This window comes from Drosophila serrata, unplaced genomic scaffold (assembly GCF_035046125.1).
Source record: "Drosophila serrata isolate PLE 108 unplaced genomic scaffold, ASM3504612v1 contig_156, whole genome shotgun sequence".
Taxonomy (NCBI): domain Eukaryota; kingdom Metazoa; phylum Arthropoda; class Insecta; order Diptera; family Drosophilidae; genus Drosophila; species Drosophila serrata.
Window position 1 is genome coordinate 1,031,352 of NW_028257054.1, and position 23,860 is coordinate 1,055,211.

General features: G+C 36.4%; 1 protein-coding gene across 1 annotated transcript in view; it reads right to left on the bottom strand.

Annotated features, from left to right (window-relative positions):
- The window catches only part of Antp (homeotic protein antennapedia), a 152,593-nt gene extending 131,147 nt beyond the window's left edge, over nucleotides 1-21,446 (bottom strand). The window contains exon 1 of the mRNA XM_086826258.1: nucleotides 21,411-21,446. The gene's annotated coding sequence lies outside the window, so the exon portion shown is untranslated. The remainder of the gene's footprint in view (nucleotides 1-21,410) is intronic.
- Nucleotides 21,447-23,860: the final 2,414 nt, after the last annotated feature.

The window sequence follows — 23,860 nt, forward strand, 5'->3', positions numbered from 1 at the left end:
AGAGACCAGAACAACAACAACAACAACAACAAGAGGAGTCCCCCTCCAAAAGTGATCGATGAAGTTGCCCGCCAAATTTACGACGTGAAACTTTGAATTGTTTCGCATGTCGCTTCGATTTTGCCATCTGCCAAAAGGAACTTCCCCAACTTGTACCTTTTGCCCCCCTTTGGGAGTCCTGTTCCTTTGGAGTTGAAAACCGGCATAAAGTAAAACCAAAAACGAACCCTTCACCTTCCATTTCTTTGTTTTCTTTAAGTTTACTTTGCTTTGTAAGTTTGTTTTGTTGTTTAACGTGGTTAAGGGGAATGTTTTCCCAGGTATTTAATATTAACCTTTATTATTTAATTAATTTTATTTATATAAATTTTTTTAAACGTCTTTTGTACTATTGTGGAAATTATTACATGTAATAAAAATCCAAATAGAAAGTAACTCTTTGATATATAAATAGGTATTGGAACGTTTGCGATATAGGTATATTATTTTTCTTGATATATCATATTGAAGTTTTTCTCTCAATTTTGTTTGGGTATACCTCCCTTATAAAGTCATTTAAATTGTTCTTTAAAGACCAGTTAATGACCTAATGTAACATTATATGTTAATATATATACTTAATAAGTTGTCTAACATAAAACTAACTTGTTTAAATCGTTATAAAGTGCCAGTGATAATTGCAATCACTTTAATAAATTGAATTCCACAATATGAAATACTAGGAAACTTGTTTTCCTGGCTGCAATTTTCTTAGCCAACTTGGTAGAATTACCATTTTGAATTCATTTTCTGTCGTCGCTTGGCATGCAATCGAATAATCCGTCAAATCGATCAGGTGAGTCAATAAATAAAGTCAGGGGCTCAGTGGGTTACTGGGAAGTTTACAAAAGTCGCAGAGCAGAAAACAAAAAACACAATGTGAGTCTAAAGAGGTGGGAAATGTGTACATATGACAACATTTTAATGGTCGTTTATCATAATTTGTCTCTGGTCTGAACCTAATGCTAATATCAATGGCTAACACTGGAAGGAGGGTGGCAGGATCCTTGACACTTGAATGTTTGCACGCCAGGAATATGTTAACTCCTAGGACATATGTCTTTTAACTATAAAAGTTGCTAGAAAATATTACAAATATTTTATATGATTGAAATTATATTAAATTTTACATGTTTACTTAAGTTTTAAGAACTTAAAAGCGCAACTAAAGTGTAGTTTTATAACTAATTCATTATATATTTCAACTCAAAATCATTTCTATAAAGAAAAGAATCATTTAAAAAAGTATTTCAATTTATTAATAATTTGTAATACCCATTTACCAAAATTCAAACTATTCTAGCCAAGTTATTAAATTGTTTAGTTGCCATTTTATTGCTTTAAGCCCATTCTGATCATGTTTACTATTTATATTTATTTAGCTAGTTATCAGCAAATAAATCCACCGACCCAAGGAACTAGGCCCATTTCGGTCTCATCTAATGATATGATTATGAAAAATACTAAAGACCCAAAGGAGCAACAGAGAGGGGGATATAAAATACGGCTAAAACACACACACTCTCACACACAAAGAGGGAGTCCATGCAGATATATTTATGTATCTATGGGATCGAAAGCAAATGCGTGTGCGCCATTAAAATGAAAGAAGGCGGAACGCCTACAAGATGGGTGCGGAAAGGGGATAGCAAAAAGGGGGGAGGGGGGCAGTGGGCGGTAGGAGGTGCCCTTGGTGCCTTGGTTGTTTTTTTTTTGGGGTGGTGAAATACGATGTGGCAACACCCAGCGGCGCCACCAACACGCACGCACCGAAGAGATACACTGGGAAAGTCAGTTAATAAATATTTAATAACAAATAATTATGAAACGGGGAATATTCATTTATGAATTGGTGGAAAATAATATAATAAACTTTTAAGCAAGATTTGCTCAAAAAAATATGACAAATATTTATTATAATGAATGTTTGATAAGATTTTAATCCTTTTTAAGTTTCAAAATTTTTCAAAATAATTTTCAAATTGATTTTAAGGGTATTAGGAAAAAAATTTGTTGATTTTAATGTCTATTAAACGGAAAATCAATCCCATAACTTAATATAAAAGCATAAATATTAAAAATAAAATAAAAAATTTATTATAATTACCTCTTTTATTTTTGATTTTTAAATTAAACGGGATTTTACTAGACTTTCTTTATTAAAATATATGTAAACAATTAACCTTTTTATATAAATAATTTTACTAACTTCACATATAATTTTTCTGTGTGTACTTACGCACACTTGTGCTTACACCCACACATTCTCCCCCCCTCTGGTATTTTTTTTGTTGTTTTTTCGTTTCTGGTGCCTCGCACGCACGCACTCGACACATGGCGCTATCGGCGCTTCCGGTGCGTGCGTCTCCATCTGCCTAACCCCCCAAGTGACGCCCACTCCGCCCCCCAAAAGGTCTCCCGCTCCTTACAACCCCTCCCCCTCACAACACGACCCCGCCCCCACTGAGGTTTTCTAGCAGGCGTGGCTCTGGCAAGCCCAAGGCGATTCCAGAAGCTGAAAGAGAGCGTCACAAATAGCAAAGGCACCCAAGAAGTAGCTGAGGAAAATAAGAATCTAAAACGCAATAACTTTGGGGTGAAAATAGCCGAAAATATCGATGGAGGAGGACACCGCAGTAGCAGCAACAACAATAGAATAAATAATAATATATGACTAGCCAATACGCTTTGTAGGTTATTTTAAATACAGGAAATTAAAATAATATCAATATTATCAATGTTGAAAATATAAAAAGGAATTTTTTAGTATCATTAAATATATTATATTATTATTAATAATATTTAATAAAAGGTTATATTTTTAATAATTATAATATACATAACTTTATATCATTTAATGATATTATAATTATCAAAAGAATTATTTTGTTTATAGATTCAATGCAGAAATTAAAATTTTCCATAACAATAAAAAGTACTAGATTATTATAATAATATTTATAGTTATTTGTGGATAGATTATAGATTTTAAAATCTTTAAATTACTTTTAACACTTTTAAAAATAAAAAAACATAAAAAAGGTTCGTTAATCACAGTTTTAACAATATTATTGTATATATTAAAAGAAAATGAGTTCCAAATTAACTTTCTCTATTATTTAACTCAAACAGCCTCTATAAAGGGTATTTAAAACCGGGGGAAAAAGAATTCTAAGCAAAATAAGCGCCTGAAAAAAAATGCCAAAATAGAAATAAATTCCTTTGTGTGCTCTTATCTATATGATTTGTGATTTTGGGTGTCGTCAATTGTTGTTGCTGCAAAAGCCAAAGCCACTGGCAATGAGTGGGCGAGTGGGTCAGTGGGCGGGGCCCAAGAACAACCTAATGGTTTTCTCAGCCCAAGGATTCTTGGCCAAGAAAGATGCGACAAGAAGGACTACCCGGCTGGTATCAAAGATATTTTCGCACATAAATTTGAAAGTCAAGACAATCTATCTTGCGACACCCGCAAACTGTGAAATTCTTTTGTCCAAAAGCAGCTGAAACCAAACTCAAAAATCTTCCCTTCGTCGTAATGAAATATACATACACAAGTTGAAAATTGCATTGGAAAGAGAAGCTGTCCGCAAAATATAAATAATATCTCATAATGTCGTGAAGTATATGGAAGTAAGGTGGGTATAACAAAAAAAAAAAATAAATAAACGGGCACCAAAGCTCTCGTATCCGTATATTATTATAATGCGGATAAAGAGATACAATTTCATTGATATCGCCTAAAAGTCCAATATACTGAGAGATTTATGGCCAACTGGAAGATGATCCCCCCTCAGACTTGGCTTCACTTTTTATTCCTTTCTTTCTTTTTCCAGATTTTTGCTCATTTTTTGTGGCTTTTGAAAGAGATTCATGTTCCTGGCCAAGACATAGCACAAAATTATCAAATACTTGCACACAAACTCACTTTTATTGTGCCGCTGCAGATACAAAGATACTGAGATACTAAGATACAAGATACGATGTACAAGATACTTGTACATATGCGAACAATCTTGCGGAGAACAAACGATTTTTGATAAATGCCCATCATTACACTTTTCATTATGACGATACATTTATCACTGGCATTGTGATAAGTCCTTATCCTTGGTAAAGCACTCAATCTTCTGCTCATTCTTTGGAGAACCATTAACGGTAAATTGTCCAATTAGTTGAGACTAAAATTAATTTGGGAACAGAAAGAAAGTTTGAGGGGGGATTACATACCTAAGCCCTGCTATCTAGGAAGTTTAGTATAATTTAATTATTGGGTTTTTGATTTAAATAATAACAAAAAACTATACCTATTTAACATATCACTTTCTTCAGTTACTAAATAAATTAATTAAATTAAGAAAAAGATTATATAGTATATATTATAAAAGAATATATGATTGTAGTCATAATTGTGTACTAAATTTAATGAAATGTCGTGAAACTAATCATTTACTTAAGCAATAATAATGGTGATAATAATACCTTTATTTATATTTTATGAATCAAAGGTTTCGACATACCATGTAGTCTACAAATAATCTTTATAATTTTGTCTAGCTTAACTTCAACTACAATTTATTTAGCTATTGTTATTCCCATTGATTATTAAATGTATTACTTTTATTTGTCTAATATTTTGATCTATATTCCTCATTGTTTCGCAGACCTGTCCCAAAAACCTTGACCCTGAAAAGCGAAAGTGGGTGATCCATTAAGACCACACGCACCTGAAACAATGGATGATCGGGGACAGAATCTACAAAACAATGTGGCAAAGAGACCTGGGAAATTATCAGGTGGTGGAAAAGCCAAGGACGGGCTAATTAACCCAACACACTCACGAACTGTATGTGTTTACGCAATAATGCATAAGGATCGGGGCGCTGCAGTTTGGCACCAATAAAATGCAATAATTGTCGCAATTGCTGTGTCCTTGGCCGGATGGTTTTTGGCCCCGAACTTAGGGGTGCAAGGTCACGGCGTACTGAAAGGCAGCCGAACGGAACGGAACGGAGAGCCGCCGTTGCCCGGAATCAAGGTTAATTGTCCATTAAGGCGGGAGAAAGTGCAAGTGTCTGGGAAATGCCACCACCATCAGAAGCAGCACCACCACTTTCGAAATGGCCATTGCAACTTAACCAAACTGCAATGGCCCTATATACATATATCTGCGGGAGTGTGTGGGTAATTTATGAGGTCAATGCGCCCATTCCATGGCCCTGACTTTGCCTCTGAGCACTTTTGGGCCAAGAGACAACAAGTCCCAGACCTTGCGATAGACAAATAAAAATCTGATTTGAAGGAAATCTGATTAAAAATATATTAAATAAGATTTTTTTAAATCTTTTCAGATGTTTTGTTGGTGCTTCAAATAGTGGAAAAATATCAGGAAAGTGAGACATAAATCCATAAGAATTTATAAGATTTGTCAAAGATTCAGGTAATAAATTAAGCCGTGACCTCTTTTATATAATAATATATTTTAGGCATTAAATAATTGTTAAGATAATAAAACTGCATCTTACTAAGGTTTTTATAAAAGATATACATAAATAAATAAATTCAATGAATTTAAATTGAAACTTTAAAAATATAAGAAATGTATAAAAGAATATAAATTCCTTTATTATTAAATATATCTCCATACACTTTAGTTCCTGCTTTACCCTTTAATTCCGCTTACTAATGAAATAAGGATATCCCTTATATATCTATAGAGCCTTGGTCCCCCCATTGTCCCTTGGAATTAAGGAAGTCATTTAAAGCCTTGGACTTCAAGAGCGTAACGCAATGAATGTCCAACTTCTTTCCCCGCCCCACACACGACGAGTATAATGAATTCAAAATCACTTCCGATTTGTCGATTGAATAAAATTACTACAATAAATTTACGCACACACACACAGAGCTATATACTACATAGTAAGGAAAGAAAGTCTTGGGTAATCCCCAACGAACTGGAGGGGCTGGACAAGTGAAAAAAGATTGGCACCACTTAAAAGAAATTGCCAATGATAATGATAAAATAAACAACAACAACAACAGGCTTAGAAGGGAGAGGAACCGGAACTTGTATCCTTCTCTGCTCCACACAAAACTCAAATCAAGAAAATGCCTACGAAAAAAGTTTTCTTTTTCATTTCCATAAAAGAAAAACAAGGAAAAACCAAAACAGGCAACCAAGGAAAACAAGTTTTCTGTGTGTGGCGGGGGAGGGACAGGCGGGAAGGCGGGAAACAGAGAAAAACCGTAACCAAAAAACCGCATTTTCTCCGTTTCAGCGATTGCGGATGGTTCCTCCTCCGGATTCGGCACCGTTTCTGGTGCGGTTTTGGTTTTCGCTTGCCTGATTTCGATTCCGACTCCCAAACTCGATGAGTTTTTGAGGTAAGATAACCCAAAACAAACAGGCGAGAGGGAGTGTGTGTAAGTGTGTATATGTGTGTGGGGTTTTCCTCGGGGGAAATCGGTTTCACTCAATTTCGAAAATGTACGAAAAACACCCTCGAACAAGAGTGTGGCCAAGATATAGAGAGCTACGGCAAAAGTTTGTCCCGTCCTCCCAGGGGATCAACAAAACCTAATCGCTTATGGCGTTCAGCTGAAGAGCCAACCGGGAATCATTCTCCAAGTGGATATGGATTCCCTGCCCTCTTCTCGTATCTGCTCTTTGTATCTATTTTCCTAGATGCAAATCGGCCAGATGTCAATCTGTAGTTTGTAGCTGATTGCCACTTTGATTTTACCCCAGACCAAGTCCTCAGGCTAATCGGAAGGAGAGGGATTAGATGCTCCCCTTGACCAATCCTCAATTGCCAGACTGAAATATTCCGTTTTGGGTTTTCTCAATTAGTAAAAAGAAAGAGAACGGTTTGTATTCGGTAGATTTATGCAATTCAAATGCATTTTCCGTATATATAGCTTGGAATCTCTAATGCAGTTGCAAAAATTACTTATATTGATTGTAGAAAAAAGTTATTAACTTTTTACGGTAACAAAGAAATATCTGTATTAAATAGTTGTTAAAATAAATGATGTAAGAGTACTAATGACAAAAAAATAATATACATTTACACCTATTTATTCATCTATCTATTCATGTTTTTACAAAACAAAAAAATTAGTTACAAAATAACTTAACAAACGTTTTTTACACACATTTAATTATTAGAGTACAAAATGAGACGAGTTTTCAGACAACCCCAAACCCCTTAAAAGTAGGCATTGCCCATTGCATACTAAGTGTAAATTATTATTATTATTTATTATTATTATTTATTATTATTATTTATTATTATTATTTATTTTTATTATTTATTATTATTATATATTTATATTAGTTATTGTAATAATAATAGTATACAAATATTTATATGTAAATAAACTAATTTTCCCAACTTATTTATACTGTAAAAACGTAATTAAAATTGGTTAAATCTATAATATTTCTAATAATGTTTAATAAATATAAGCAAATACTATTAAAAGCTTCAAATGCAATGAAAAACTCACTTAATATTCTCATTTCGTTTAAGAAAAGTTAAACTAATTGTAATATTTTTTACGACTCAATAAATATTCTTCTGAAATTATTTCCTCAAATATAGAAAATGCATTAAAAATTCAAATGAAATACTTAATGAACTAAGACAGCTCTTATTAGAATATTTACTCAATCTTAAAAATATGCAAAAAAGGTTATATCATGCATTGTAGATGACCAGAACGTGCCAGGTAAAGAAATAATTTTTAAAATTTAATTCCCAAAATGAGCATTTTGAAGTGAGACACACAGGAACACGTCCCAAAGTAATTGGCCAGCGAATGCGGAACGTCTCTCCGACTGCCTGATGATATCTTTATTTATAAATTATAATTCAGCTAGAAGATCAAAGCTCATTGAAGATCTGATGTGTGTGCGGTAGGTCTAGACTCTAGACTCTAGACTATAGACTATATAGACACACTGGTTTCGACTACATTTTCCCCCAGTGCGCAGTAAGGCTAGAGGGACGATAAAAATTCCAAGGCATTTGTGCAATTTGGCAAACCAAAACCAAAAACCGAAACCAAAAACGTGTTAACACTGACCAAACACCAAACAGGCAATGTTTCCACTGAAAATCCATAAAAAGCCAACAAAGACTGCAGCTAGAGAAGATGCCTCGACTGCAAATCGCATTCATTTAGGATGGCCTGGGTGTTCCATGAGAGGGGCAGGATGAGTGGGATATCTGTTGGGTGGCTCGGTTGCAATATCCCATCAACGATGATGAGCAGATTTACATGCAAGTGCCGAGCACAGCAATGACTTTTAGCTTCTGTTTTGCTGCCTTTTGCCTTTGCCTCTGCAGCACTTGCGTTGCAGTTGCGTTGCATTTGCAGTTGCAGTGGCACTTTCTGTGTCGGCTTGCGTCTCCGCCGCAGTTAAAACGGAACCCGGCGACTCTGGCGACGAAAACGACAACGACTTAATTAAAACGTGAGCTAAATGCAGCATGAAAATAATGAAAAACTGACCGAGTTGCAGGTGGAAATGCTGGCAACCAAAAGGCAGACAAGGGCGTTGTCAGAAAGGGGTAGATGGAGTTCCTTTTTAGTTTATATAATATTTTCTTGATTAAGAAAACAAGAATAAAACCATATTTTCGGATGCTTCAGAAATCACTAGAGTTTTTAAAACGTTTTAGAGATTTAGACCTCAAAATCTCTGTAATTATTTCTGTACATTTTTTAGATACTGAATTTATAAAAAAATTAAATAATAGTACCATTTCTAGAATACTTAGTAAAAATACAAAGTTAAAACAATTGAAAAATGCTTTTAAAAGAACATTAATGCAATCCCTTAAACAACTAATAAGATCACAACTAAGATATATATTTCTTGATACATTAAACCGATCCAAAATGCAATAAAACCATCACAAAACAAGTAAAGTTAAACACTTGAAGCCCCCTTTTTGACCCACCATCACTGCCATATGGCAAAACCAAGCCATTTGGCTCAGGCTCTACCAATTCCAGTTATAATTAGTGTCAACAACCACATTACGATGCCGTCCTGGTCAGGTCTCCTCCTCCCCCTCCTCCTCCTCCTCCACTGGCCCCAACTATATCCATCTGAACCATCCATCCCTTTCTATGCAATCAAAACCAAAACTGTCGAAACTGTCATTAACTGGAGGAGACTCCCATTTATAGGTAGAGTTGAGGGGTTTGGACTAACACTTTGATTAGCCAAGAACTGCAGTGAGCCATAATAATAACAACAGCAACAACAGCAACAATGACGATTGTTTTGGGCCAAATGCAAATGCAACAATTTGCACACTTGTCGCCGATTGTCGTGTGATCTCCCAGGAAATTGGTAATTCCAATCACGATCTGCAATGCTTTCGCTATAGCCACTGTTGCCTGTATTAATATGGCAGTCGGCGGCAGAAACACGAATTTGATTCTTTTTATTGCACCTCCAATGGAAGGCAAGGTTTCACATACAAATTAGTTCCTCTTAAATGCAGGAGCTGAGGAGGCATTGTTTCTGATTGAGTAATCCTGAGGAGGAAGGTGTATTTGATCACGTATTGAAATAAGGAAGATTCAACTGGTACTACATATATTAAGTATTAAAATAATACAAATAATATTAGCAATTATTTTATGGTCATATTTGTATACTTATGTTTCTATACAATATTCTCCTACTGGAAACTTTTTTTGAAGCTTCGTATTTAATAACATTTTTTTTTTAAGATTTAGTTGTATATGAATTAGATATAAGAAATATTAATAATTGCTATAAGCCTTATTATTCCTTATAGATGGAGGTCAAATGTCATTGTTTTTCCGGTTTTTCTTTACCGTATCTAAACTGACTTCTTAACCTTAAATCTTTTCTTTTAGGAGGAAACTCTTCCCTTTGGCCTAAGCTGCATTTGATTAAATTAAATGAACTTATATAGACAATACATATTTATTATTCAGTTTCTTCCAATAGTTTTTTAAATGAAATCTCGCAATAAAGCATTTTCCGAAAGATCTAATTTATAAACTCACTCAATTATAATTTCTGTTGGCTCCTTTCAACGTTTTTCTTTTATGGTGCGACAATATTCATTAACCGTATGTTTTCTAATGAACTACCCACAACCCCTCCCCTATCTGTTCCACAGCCAATTATGCAATAGTCTGGAAACGGATTGAGAAGAACCTGAGAGGAGTTTGAGCTTGGAGTTTGCCTCTAAGTACATTCATTATGGGCAGCACCCAATTACTTCCATTCGTTTGCTCTGGCATTACTTTATCTGCTTTCGTATTCAAGTGTGAAGTGCCCGGCAAATGCACACGCAATTTAAATGAGCAAAAACCCGCCTCCAAGCACCGCCCACCGCCCCAGGGGAGGAGAGAGTTTTCCACCATCCTGCATCCTTCCATCTCTCTTTTTCTCCCGCGCGCACACAACTCAAGTTGAAGCGGCAAATGAGTTTTCTCTACTTCTCTGTGAGTGTGTGTGTCTGTGAACCAAGGAAACCCAACACCCCCACCAATACCCTAACTTCCCCCTTACCACCCACCCAGACGCCTGTCCTCCCCTTTTGCCGAACCGCACACCTTTAATCAGCATCTGCTGCTCGCATCTTCAAGTTGCCACAGAATGCTTTATTGCATTTTGTTGTGTTATATTACCCTCGTGTACCCACAGCGAAAAGAGAGGGGTGTGGGGGAGTAGCGGAAGTGCACGGAGAGAAAATTGAGTTGACTTGAAATTCCATAGAAACAAATAGAAATTTTACTTTAGCTTTTAATTAATTTCTTAGCCAGCAACAAGGTCCTTCTTTGTTTCTGTATCAGTTTTTAGATTTCTAAATTACCTAGATATTTTATTTATGCTTGAAAAACCATGTTTTTTTTTCAGTGTAACCCCAAAGAAAAGACTAGAACGAAGGCAGCAGCAGCAGTGGCAAATACAGAAGCAGGAGCAGCAGCAGCTTGCGACCCGGACATGGATCCGGACACGGACACGGACACGGAGCCGGGAGCTGGGCTGTCAGTCTGTGCCTCGGTACTTGGTAGCTCCACCACATTCCTTCCTTGGCAAGCTCCATTCCCCTCTACTTCTCCATCCCCTTTAGCCACCCGGCAAAGTCGCAGAGGCAGCACAAATGTCCTTTTTCTTCCGTTTTTTTCTCTTCTCCCCTCTCCTCTACTGTTTGCTGCTGTTTTTCTTTTATTTTCATTTTGCTGCGTTTTCTTTTGGCATTTTTCGAAATTAGTTTTTGCTCTGTGCGAGTCGGAGATGGAGACTGAGTCGAGTCGGTTTTAATATATAGCATCCCATACATATTTATAGAGCTGCGGCACATTCATCTTCAGACCCCGAGCAAGCCCCCATCCCATCCCATACCGAAAACCCAACCCCATTTCACCCGCTCAGCTGTCACCCACTTAAGTTGGCATAAAGTAGGAAAAATGGTTGTTATTTTCCGGCATTGGCATTGGCAGCATCATCACCAGCCATGAATCCTGGCATCCATGGCGGCGTCAAAGTGAAAACGTAACATTAAAGAAGGCTCACTAATTTTTGTAGGGGAAATTGTGGAAAAGGATGGGAGCTTGATGAGTCTTGGCCACTTAAAAATTCCACTTGGACACATCTGGTGCTTCAAGTTGCGATTTATCTTGGTCTTTGGAGAGAGTGGTAAGAGGAGTGGGAAGAGGTCCAAGGCTAAAACAGACTGACCTCCAAGGAGAGATGGTGCTTTATGGGGAGGGAGGAGACTGGTAAATGCCTAAAAGATTATTTATACTTATAAATGTATATATAATATAAAAATATATACATTGATACATTAATTTTTAAGTATAATATATATAAAGGAAATATATTTAGCTCAGTAAATATATCAGAAAGACATGTATTTTGATATAAAACAAATTATAATGCAAATATCAAAGTACTCAATGCTGATTTGAAATAGTTTGGGAATGAGATAATTATTATTTAATATTCATTTCTAATATTATTTTTAATTAAATCTATAATATACTAGTTTTTAGATCCCAAAACGTACATATATATATAATATCCATTCTTACTGAATCTAAAGTTGAGAGATTTTAAAACCTCAAAAAAAGTATCCAATGTAATATTGAGCTACCGAAGTTAGTGCAATATTATTTTAAACATTTATATTGCATTTAGTTTTTCATTATTTTATTATAAATATTATAACAAAATGTTTAAACACCTTTCTAAGGTTTAAAAAATCCCCATAAATTACTTTAAGTTAAATTAAATTTTAAATTTTATATTCCTCACATTTCTCGATTTTTGCATAGCTCCTTTATCACCTCTCCAATTGCCAAAACTTGAGTTGAGTGAGTTTCTTGCAATTTGCAACAACCAAAAAGAGATCCTTGGCTAAATTTGGATGAGGCCAAGAAATAATTCATTCGGTCGTTCCAGGACAAAGCCGTATTACGAGGACTTTGGAATGGGAATGGTATGGTATTAGATTGCCAGGGTGCTTGCCATATACACCTAATATCCTTTTTTTTCGCACTTTTCAGGGCTCACGCAATTTGCTTGCCGAAGATGAAAAACAAGAAGAGAAAAAAGAATGCCAAAGAGAGGAGAACCGGGGAAAACAAAAACACAGAATGAGGGGAAGCAAAAGAAAGCAGTAGCAACAAGAACAAATAAAACATTTTATATAATCTTGGGAAATATATCACACTTAGCCGGGACTTCAGCTCCCCCGGAAAAAAGAAAAACCCCCATCCACCATCGGCATATATTTTCCTTTTTCTTTCTTTCCTTCCATGTCCTTCCCTTTGTCCACAATGTCCTTCTGTCTGTTGTTCCTTCAGGCACCATCTTGCATCTGGATCTGGATCTGGATCGGTGGTGGTGGTGGTGGTGGTGGCAGTGGTGCTGCTTTTATTTCGGTGGTGGCTAGGCGGTTGGGTGGCCTTTCGGGTGGGTGGCGATGTTCATCTTCGCTACGTGCGAGAAAAATACCCTCGAACATATTAAATTGCGAATGCTGAAAATGCTTTATGGCTTTTCAGTTAGATTTATTTCCATTTTGTATGTTTTATTTATTTATATTCGGCTTTGCCAGCCGTTCCACCAAATGTGCCTTGCATCCCCCTTCAATTCCTGCCTTTTGTGGGGGTGGATTTTCCCAACGCCTTTTCTAGTATGTGTATGTGAGTTGGGTTCGTTTTCAGTTTCAGATACATATATATATATATAAATCCCGTTTGTTATTGTTGTTGTCGAGGAATGATAGCGAAACTAATCGAAAAATAATTGGATGTTTGCCCCGTTTTTGCCTTTCGCCGTTTGCCTTGCTTCTTCACTCTCCTTCTTTCCTCTGCTTTCCTTTTCTATTTTGGCTTTCGAAATGGAAAAGTTTTTTTTCCCTTCCTTCCTTGCATTGGCTATTCCCAAATGCATCGTAATGTTTAAACAATTTAAAACGGACAGCATTTGGCTTTTATTTTGACAGAAGCAGCTGCGAAATGGCCAAAGTCTGGCAAAGTGAGAGGTTTGGTTTGAAGATTCTTTCATTTTATTTATTGTCACACAAAAGAAGAGGGATTTATTGAAGGTTTTTATTCAAGATATAATAAATTACTAAAAAAAAATAGCTTTTTCTGTACTTACAACTAATTAAAACCTACTTGCAGTAATAATTACACCATAAACATTGCCTGTAATAAAACCCCTTTTAATCCAAGTAAACTCTAAAAACCATAGACATAAAATCATAATCCATAACATCAACCATTTACACCAACTAACATCAACAACAGAAGTGTCATCGAAAACAACTAAAACCCATTCAAACTACACCAACAACAACTACAACAACAGGCTACATCAATTACATCAACAACATCAACCCGAATCCGCCGTCAATGCAAAATAATCAAAATTTATCATGGCCAGGAAAATGTCCAACAGAGAATTTATGCATTAAGTGCAGCTAGTGGCTATGGCCAACATCCATTCTCCGATTTTCCATTCGCCGTTTCTCTGGAATTCGCGCAGTTTTCCCCACTTTTAATTGAAACGGAGCAGCAGTACAATAGCTACACGTAAACAAAATATTATGGAGTTTACAAAAAACATGGAAACTTAGAAAAGCAAAATATAATAATTACATTTAAAATTGAAATTATTTTGTGAGGTTTTGTAAGATTAATCTTATATATCTTTGACTTTTCCTTGATTATAAGAATTAAAATGTTAATTAATGGACTTTTACATTGGAAAAATACCTATTTCAAGTTGTATTTTGAAAAGTTTGTGTTTTAAGTTCCAATTGTTCATGAAATTTATTTTTATAAGGTATTTACAATGATATTTGATACTTAAATTGCTACAAGTTTATAAAATAAAGTGTGTCTTTGGTGGAAAAAGAACTTTAAAAGTTTTAGTTTTATTTTTAAATCCTTAAAAAAATAGTTTAAAGTAATCAACATCCTTTATTTTCCTGTGTACAGAACTGGCAACAGGGACGGCTTAGAAATGTTCGCCGAAATGTTCAACATAATCATGTCCTGTGCCAGGACAAACCGACCAACAAAAGGACTGCAACGAACTGCAGCACACCAAATTAATTTGGAAGACAAAACGCTTGAATGCAAGTTTTCCGATACGCGATTGCCATTAGTGGGGTGGGGCGGGGATATGGCATTGGGACTGGGAAAATCGTGGGGGCTTAGTTGCAGCAGAACACGCGCCAGCCGCAAGCTGTGCCAGGATGTGTGTTTGTCCTGCCACCAATTCCCGCTCCTGCCAAAAGCCAACTGCTGCTGCTGCTGCTGTTGTGGAACGTGACACGAAAACGGGACATTGGCAAAGTGCGTGTTGGCCATTTGATTTGGTTTTTGGGAATCTAAACGCTCTGATTTTTTGCAGCTTTAAAAGGTCGATAGTAAGAATTATTAAATTACTTTGAAACATTCTTCCTTTAATCTATTAAAAGCCCATCATTCAATGAAAACAATTAACCTTTAACACTCCACAACTCTTTCGGAAACACTTTTAGACAATAATTTACAGACTGTCGCCTACATATCACAAAATTAAATCCAACCAATCTAAAAATAGATGACATTCCTGTTTCAAGCCATTGTAAATGTATCTATTTTCAGGACATGCCACAATTCTAGGGCCTAGATCGGAGAACAACCACATCAGAGGCGGCGCATCGACTGTGAAAAACCCCCAAAAAAATAAGATTTATGGCACGTATAATTCGTTCGAGGCGGGAGGAGGGGTGTGGCTGCCACTTACAAGCGCCATAATCATTTCAACAAGAATAATTTTAATAATTATTAAAAGCAATTCAGGCGCGTTGATGGCCGCGTCGACAATTACAAACGACGCACTCTCTCTCTCTCTCTGTCTCTCTCTCTCTGGCTCGACATTTTCCTGGCAACAGGCCGCCAATTGTTTGTCCTTTGCCATCCTTGTCCTGTCCCAGGCCTTGACTTTATGATTGCCTCAGATTTTGTGCCGACTCCTCTCACTCTTTTATTCATTTTTTTTTTTTGTTATTTGTGAGTGTTCGCGGTTAAAAAATTAATACGCGGAAGGATATGGCAGGCAATTCGTTTTGTGCAAACGCCTCCCGAAACTGAAATTTGAACGCATTTCATTGCTCATGAAAAATTTACATTTGAATAGACGCCCGAAATGGCTGAGGACGAAGGAGGGTTGAGGCTGGGCCACCGCAAAAGGATGCAGGACAATGGCAACGCAGCTGGGAAGTTCGCCTCTGTGAGCATTTATGTGGCGTATTGTTTTAATTTTCAGAATTATATCAATTCAACTGCGAGAGTGCACACAGGACACAGGACTTTCGGTTTGAGGCTTTTCTCGTTAAAATTATAAATTGAAAATTGATTTTGGGCTTAAATTTAATTAAGGAAACGGAAAGGGAACTGAATTTGTTATACAATGTTTGGTATATTATAAAGAATTAATATAATACCTTTGAGAGTAGTTAATTTATCCTAAATTTATGTAAAAATTTCATATTTATAAATACAAAAGTAAGGCATATTTAGCAATTGAAGCTTCTTACACTTTCCTTTATCAAATTTATATTAATATATATTTTATTTACATCACTTTCCAACCTCATTATAGGTAATTCCATCCCATAATTACTGCCAATGTTTATGCCTTAATTTTAAAATTTCCCTCACCAAGTTATACCATTCTTTTACCCAAGAATCAACAGCCACACAAGAGTCTTTAATGGACTCGAGAGCGCAAACAATTCACACACGCTCGTGTGTGTGTTGCACTTGGGTGTAGGGGGATCTCATGAGTCGGTCGTAATGGAATCCTTCGCTTTATTACCATGCAATATTCATAAATTTCATTTCTACACAACAACATCGAGGAGAGCAGCAACAGCAGCAGCAACATTGCAACTACAGCAGCAACAGCAGCAACAGCAGAATGCAACAATGGGGCAGCATCGCAGCTAAAACCAACTCCCAAAGTGAGAGCTCATAGCTCCCAGTGTCCCCCACTCTCGTCGCTTACTTGTTGAGAGGTGTTGAAAGTGTTGGAATATAATAAATAATAGCGCTAAGTACTACTTTAAGAATTTACATGCGGCAATTGCAGCCAGCGGCAACAGCGGCGTATAAATGGTCGAAGGAGTAGAAGGGAGAGAGAGAGCAGGGGTAGAAGGACCTACAGTTCGCGCGCCACCAAAATCTAAAGCCAAAGGCATGACAACCAAAGTGAAGCTACACTGGGAGAAATCATTAATGATTATTATGATAGAAAGTAGATTATTTAAATATATATACATAATTTTGTTGAGAATGTTTCTACAAAGTTGTCTCTTTGATTTCATTTACATAATTCGAGACTAGATCAAACACAGATAATTATATAGCCAGGATTGTTCTGATTTGTTTAAATAAATTTCGAACAGACAATCTCATCAGTGAAATCTTTTGCTATGATCAGTACTTTTATTAATACTTGTCCAAGAAACCAGACTGGAGAATTTTTGGGAACCTGATATATTTTGTTGAGCTTCGAAAATTCAAATATGAATTGCCTTAAAAATATTTATAAATTTGTATAATATGTTATGTTTAAATTTGAATAAAAAGTATGTTTCGGAGTCTTCCAAAAGGCTGATCTGTTACTTCCAAGTTTAAAGTAATACGGATTGTATTTCTCCTTTAATTAACATTAATTAGATCTAAGAAATACTTATAAACCTTATTATTATAAATGTAATATATTATTTCGAATATTTACCATCTAAAAATCTTGAATATTTTCTCGTAAAACGATTTAATTTCATTAAATTTCGTCACAGTGTAAACAATTTTGACGCCAACATGGCTGCAGGGATTTTCGTACACTCACACTGTTGCAGAGGGACTTACACACTAACACACACTCACCCACACACACTAGACTTTGTGACTTGCATTTTGAATAATCGCCAGGACAACTACTAGGAGCGGGTGGCGGGTGGGGGCTTGAGAGGGAAGCATATGAAGGCAAGCTTTTTGCATTGTGCAAAGGCTGTGAATCTTTTCGGGCTGCCTTTTGTCCCATTCCGCCCTCTGGCAGTGTTGACTTAATCCTTTTGAGCTACGCCGCATAAGGAGGCGGCGCACTGGCATTAATAGAGCCACTAACCTCGGCTAGAATGCTGCTCCTTGCTTTGGCTAGGATCTGCTCCATTGCTCCTCGGCCACACTACCCCGCTTGATAAATAAACCGCCATCAATAATGTCTTAAATAAATGTTGGCTTATTAAATCCCATTTGCCTGCATCAACTTACAGTTAAATGAAATGAAAAATGTTTCTGGCCTGCCGCCTTCTCGAAGTCCTCTGATGTCCTCGAGAGGAAACTGAGGCAACATCATCAGCAGTGGCGGCAAAAGCGGCAGAAGCAGATAAAAAATCCATTAAAATAAGAATGCGATAAGGTTTGTGCCTTGTAGTGAAAGCGTGAAAAAAAATCGTCCAAATTTATGCGGCTTTGCCATAAATTTAGCAGGCTATAAGGATATCATTAAAGCGCAACCACACACCCACATCCAGAGCCAATACACACACATAGAGAGACAGAGAGAGAGAGAGAGAGAGAGAGCGAGATCCTTGGCAGGCTTTCACTTTCATACAATCTACTAAGCTCAAGCTTGTCCTTCACTAAAGTGATGTACAATGGTAATAAAAGTCTATAAAAGTAGTTAAAATTAATTAAAATAAATAAGTGAAATTAAATGTATGATATAAATTCGAATTTACTAGCTTAAGATCGATTTTTTACATAAAATAATTGTTGATAACGATAACTTTTTATCTCTAATTTATTCTACATATTTCTCAAAAGCTACATTTAAATTATTTATTCAACACACTAATATTTTTCTTGAAAAATGTACCTATATCATCCCATTGTGTCCTGTTCGAAAACTTACAAAACACCCCATCCCCACAGCCAACAGGACAACAACATCATGACTTCAGCTCTCAGTAAGGAAAAAAAATTATACTTATATATGTATTTTGCAGAACATTAATAATAATTTTCGATATTTATGACGGGAAACATCGACGAAGGCATACGAGTGCCGCCGAGTATGGAAACGTGAAATGTGATTACAAGCCAGGCCACCCCCCAAATCAACCCCCCGTAAAAAAGATATCCATCTTCCATTGATCTCCCCTCGCCTGGGGAGGGTATCGAAAGTTCGCCATTTGCATTGGCTGGGTCCCCATCTATGCAAAAAAAAATAAGAGAAAGAGGAATATATATATATATATATTTTTGGGCCAGAAAGTTTTCTTTTTCTTTTCTCTGGCACAAAAATAAGAGGAGAAAAGAAAGAAAGAGGAATTTCATTTATATCGAAATAAACAACCACTGGAAAACCCTCTGTTTGGGCGCACTCCAACGTTATTTATGATGTCATCCATCATTTTTATCGTGAAAAAACATTTTCCTGTCTCAGCCTGCCACTGAGCCAGAGCCAGTGAGCCAGCTCCTTCTGCGGACTCCTGGCCCTGTCATTGGCCAAGGACTTTTTGTGTCGCTTGTCGCTGATGCGACCGAAGCGGAGCAAAACGGAAGCTGGGCCAAAAAAGGGACCCAAAAGAAAGCTCTAGCCCCTCCTCCCCCTGCCGCCACACATGGCAGACTCCTTGAAGGAATTAGAGAGAAGGTCTCTGCCAAAAGGGACGTAAATTTCCAAAGGACCCGGACCGGCTCTAATGATGCAGCCACCTCCAACCATTCAACCGAAGGCAACTCTTCCCCCAGCCGATGTTAATGAAGTGTATGCGAATGAAATACGGAAAATTACAAATTGCCTGAAAGAAAGCAGCAGAGAGAGAAAGAAAAACTGCAAATGTTGTTTACGATGTTCACGGTTTCCTTTCGATTTCGTTTGCAATTTATGGTGAAAAGCAATTCAGATTCGGCCCCAGCTCAAGTGGCGCAATATTGGTCAATGACTCACACTATCCTTAACTCCCAGGACGAACATTAATTAGCGCCTGCAAGGGGGATCGTAAGGCTCGAGCTTAATGATTTAATTCGTTTTGCTTTGGCTAAAATATTTTCTTTTGAAAGGTGAAATTAATATATATAAAAAGAAGCAAGAAATCGAACTTTGGAGAGTCCAAGTTACAAGGCTCAATGCGATAATATATACTTTATAAGGTTGTAAAGAACATATTTACATATTTATCATAATAATACCCTTTGTACCCCTTTATACACACAAAAAAAAAATGTCAAGCTGTTCCCCTGCCAAAAGCCATATTATACAAAAAAGAAAGACCCGCCTTGATGCTCAAGAATTCTCCTTACATATCCTGTCTGATGCCTGCCAAGTGCATGTAGAACTCACGAGTTTCATGCGAATAATGTGCCCCGGGACCGAGTCATAAATTAAAACGTATTTCACTTGGAAGAAAAAAATCTGCGGCATATAAAACAAATAGCATTCAAAATTGCAAGACGCACCACCATAGCATACATACGAGTCGACTACGTAATTCAAATTGGAGACAGAAATAAAGCAAAAATATTATAATCTTCTGTCTCGATGCCAGTGCCCGAAATGCTTGACATCCATTTAAGCAGACTGAGACAGTGCCCCCAGGGTAGGGGGATCTGCAAGATTGGTCAGAGAAGAGGAAAATGCAACTAGACGGGTTTGGATAGATCTAGGAACTAAAAATACAATGGAGGAATATTCTATTAAGATAAATCTACAAATTAGAAAGAGTTAAATATGTATATTTCGAAATAATCAAAACCCCTTCTTGAACCAATTATTTGTGTTTTCTGTTAAATATTTGTCGTGTTCACATCTGCAATTTATTTGCCATCATCAGGCATCGAAGTTGTTTATTCATTTGCTCCTGTTTGTTTGTTTATTTATTTATTTAAGTGTGTGTGTGTGTGTGTGTTTGATTGTGTGTTTGTGCCATCGCCATAACTCAAGTTGCGGCACAATGTGATCATTGGATCGCATGATTTGGATTTATTCCCAACGCGCCATTGGACATATTGCCGGCATGTGTGCCGCACTCGCTTCCAATCCAAATCCAAATCCAAATACGAATCGCAATCCACACACGGACGACATCCCCATGTTGCTCCTCGTCTTGGGCAATGGCAATGTGGAAATTAACATAATCGAAAAGCGATTCCAAGCCTGTGCACTCCCGGTCGCTTTATTTATTCATTCATTCTGTCAATTTCTGCTGCAGCGCATTCTTGCTGACAGAATTAATTATTTCGCCACATAAATTCTTTTGGTTACCATTTTACCAATAAGTCTGTTTATTCACTGGAAATGTTGTACGGGAAGCGGAAAATGGCTCTATCGCACCCAGGACTATTGTTAACTAAACAGTCAGTCGAAAATCTACCAAAATTAAATCTAACATTTTAAAATTTAATACCACATTTCAATAATATAAGTATATTAGTAAAAAACTTTAAATCCCAAATCACAATAATTTTTCCTAACACATAAACAATTTGACCTTTCCCCTATTTAAGTCTTATTATTGAAGGAAATGAAAATGAAGACTTCAGTTTTAGTGATTTTTGGTAAAAACATACTTAAAAAAATTGTATTAAATATTTAAAAGAATTATAGAACTTAATAATATTGTTATTTAAATAATATAAATTAGTAATAAAAGTCGGAAATATAACAATAATTACAGGGAAATACTTTCCACTTGGAAAATTAATTAATTTTCAGAAAAAGACAATTTATGCATTATGAGTAATAGGGAATAAGAATGCATTCAATATAAAAATTAAATTAATCCTTCACTCACCGATTTTCTTATTTTCGTCTCATCTTCTCCTTCGTTTCGTTTTATTATTATTTTTATTCATTTATTTTTTTTTTAATCGGCCCCTCACTATATTTCATCTCTTTCCTTCCTATTCCCTTTTTCCAACTCACAGAATTATTCACATTTGATTTCACTTTCATTTCATTTCATAAAACACTTTAAAAAAAAAGTAACAAAAACAACAAAAAATATTTAGATACACACTCATGCATATTTACTTTTGCTTCGACAGCAAGAAATGGCACGGAATGGAAAGAACTATGAAATTGCACTCACGAACAACAACACAAATTTTCTCTGCCATATTTAATCAATATTCGCTTTGACAATACACGCACATTAAACACTTTTTATTTTCCTTTGCTTTACTTTACAGTTACTCCAATCACTATAACCGCAAGTGTCAGTTATTTTGCATTCCTTCTTTGGTGAGGATGTCATGCACACCCATAAAAATATGCATGGACTCCCCACGCACGCATACATACATACATAACGGCGGCTGCTCCGGCCTTAAATTGTCCGCGGGAGTCTCACTTGATTTTTACGCACTTTTAGTGGCTTTAATTAGATATGTATGCACTTGCTTAGTGTTTTAGAAGTGTTATTTAATATCACGGATGTATGTACATAGTCATTTCCTAGGTTCACTTCGGCACTTGCACAATGTATGATTTTTTATTATTCCGTTTTACACCACAAAAAATCCATTTGGAGGGAGGGGGGAAGCAGCGCTCACTTCTCTGTGAAATTCGTCTACAACTACTTGTTTGTAGGTTAATACGGTGTTAGCGACATAAACCGCGGTTAGTTTAACTGATTTAACCGTTTAGTAGGTATTAATAATTGTTTTTCTCGGACTAAAAACGTTTTTTAAGAGCAGCAACAGCAGCACGCGCCAAATTTTTGCCAATTATGATCTTCTCTCTCCTCTTCTTGTCCTTAGCGTTCTCTTTTCACCACAGATAATGGCGGCTACTGGACAGCAGTGCTGCCAGGTTATGACCACCCGCATAGGCTAGATTCTAAGGAAAATAGCTATATATAAAAATATGTCCAGATTGGTGCTAAAACAGGCTCTAATGAAAACATCGCTAAATTAAGTATAGTAGTATTTCAAAAGATAAAATTACGCCAGATTTTCATTTTGCATTTTTCTAATAAATACATTAAAATAAGCTTCTCCATTTGAAAAATTCTAGATCAAGCCTCAAATAGGCTAAACTGCCAACTCTGCTGCAGCGGCAACAGCAACTCCAGCACGCGCCAAATTTTTTGTCAATTATGATCTTCTTCCCTCTCCTCTCATTGTCCGTAACGCTGTCATCATCTTTGAAAATCCTACCATACTAATGGCGGTCTTTAGGGTTTGACACTAACGCGATCTAGTCTTGACACCATCCAATAGGAACACACACACATACATACATATTGGCGGCTGCTGCTGGCTTCCCTTGTCCATAGGACTCCCCGGTGTTTTCTTTGGCAAATGTATTGATGCTTATTATCAAGTAGTTATTAATTAAGATGTTAACAGACATCCGTTTACTTCGGCCACTCGCTTAATTCCTTTGTCTCGCGGTCACTATTCCAATTCAGAGGAGACTTAGCACATACATACATATAATTGAACATGTATGTATGTACGGATTTAGGTTTGCACTTTCAGTTAGATTTTCTTTAATAATTCACTTGTTTATTGGTTAATTAAGTGTTCTTGCCATAAGCCGCGGTTAGTTTAACCGATTTAACCGTTTAGTAGGTATTAATAAACACGTTTCTCTGACTAAAAACGTTTTTTAGGAGCAGCAACAGCAGAACGCGCCAAATTTTTGCCAATTATGATCTTCTTCCCTCTCCTCTCCTTGTCCATAACGATCTCTTCACCTTTGAAAATCCTACCATACTAATGGCGGTCTTTAGGATTTGACACTAACGCGATCTAGTCTTGACACAATCCAATTGAAACACACACACATACATACTAGCGGCTGCTACCCACTCATTCTACTCAGGAGTCTCAGTTGTTATATTTCGCAAATGCTTTAAAAATGTGTTTAGTATCACGAAGTTACTAATTAAGTTGTTAACAGACACCGGTTTACTTCGGCCACTCTCTTAATTCCTTTTTCTCGCGGTCACAATTCCAATTCAGAGGACACTTAGCACTTACATATTTACATATAACTGAACATGTATGTATGTATGGATTTAGGTTTGCACTTTCAGTTAGATTTTCTTTAATAATTCACTTGTTTATTGGTCAATTTAGTGTTCTTGCCATAAACCGCGGTTAGTTTAACCGATTTAACCGTTTAGTAGGTATTAATAAACGTTTTTTTCGGACTAAAAACGTTTTTTAGGAGCAGCAACAGCAGCACGCGCCAAATTTTTGCCAATTCTGTGAGATCTTCATTCCTCTCCACTCC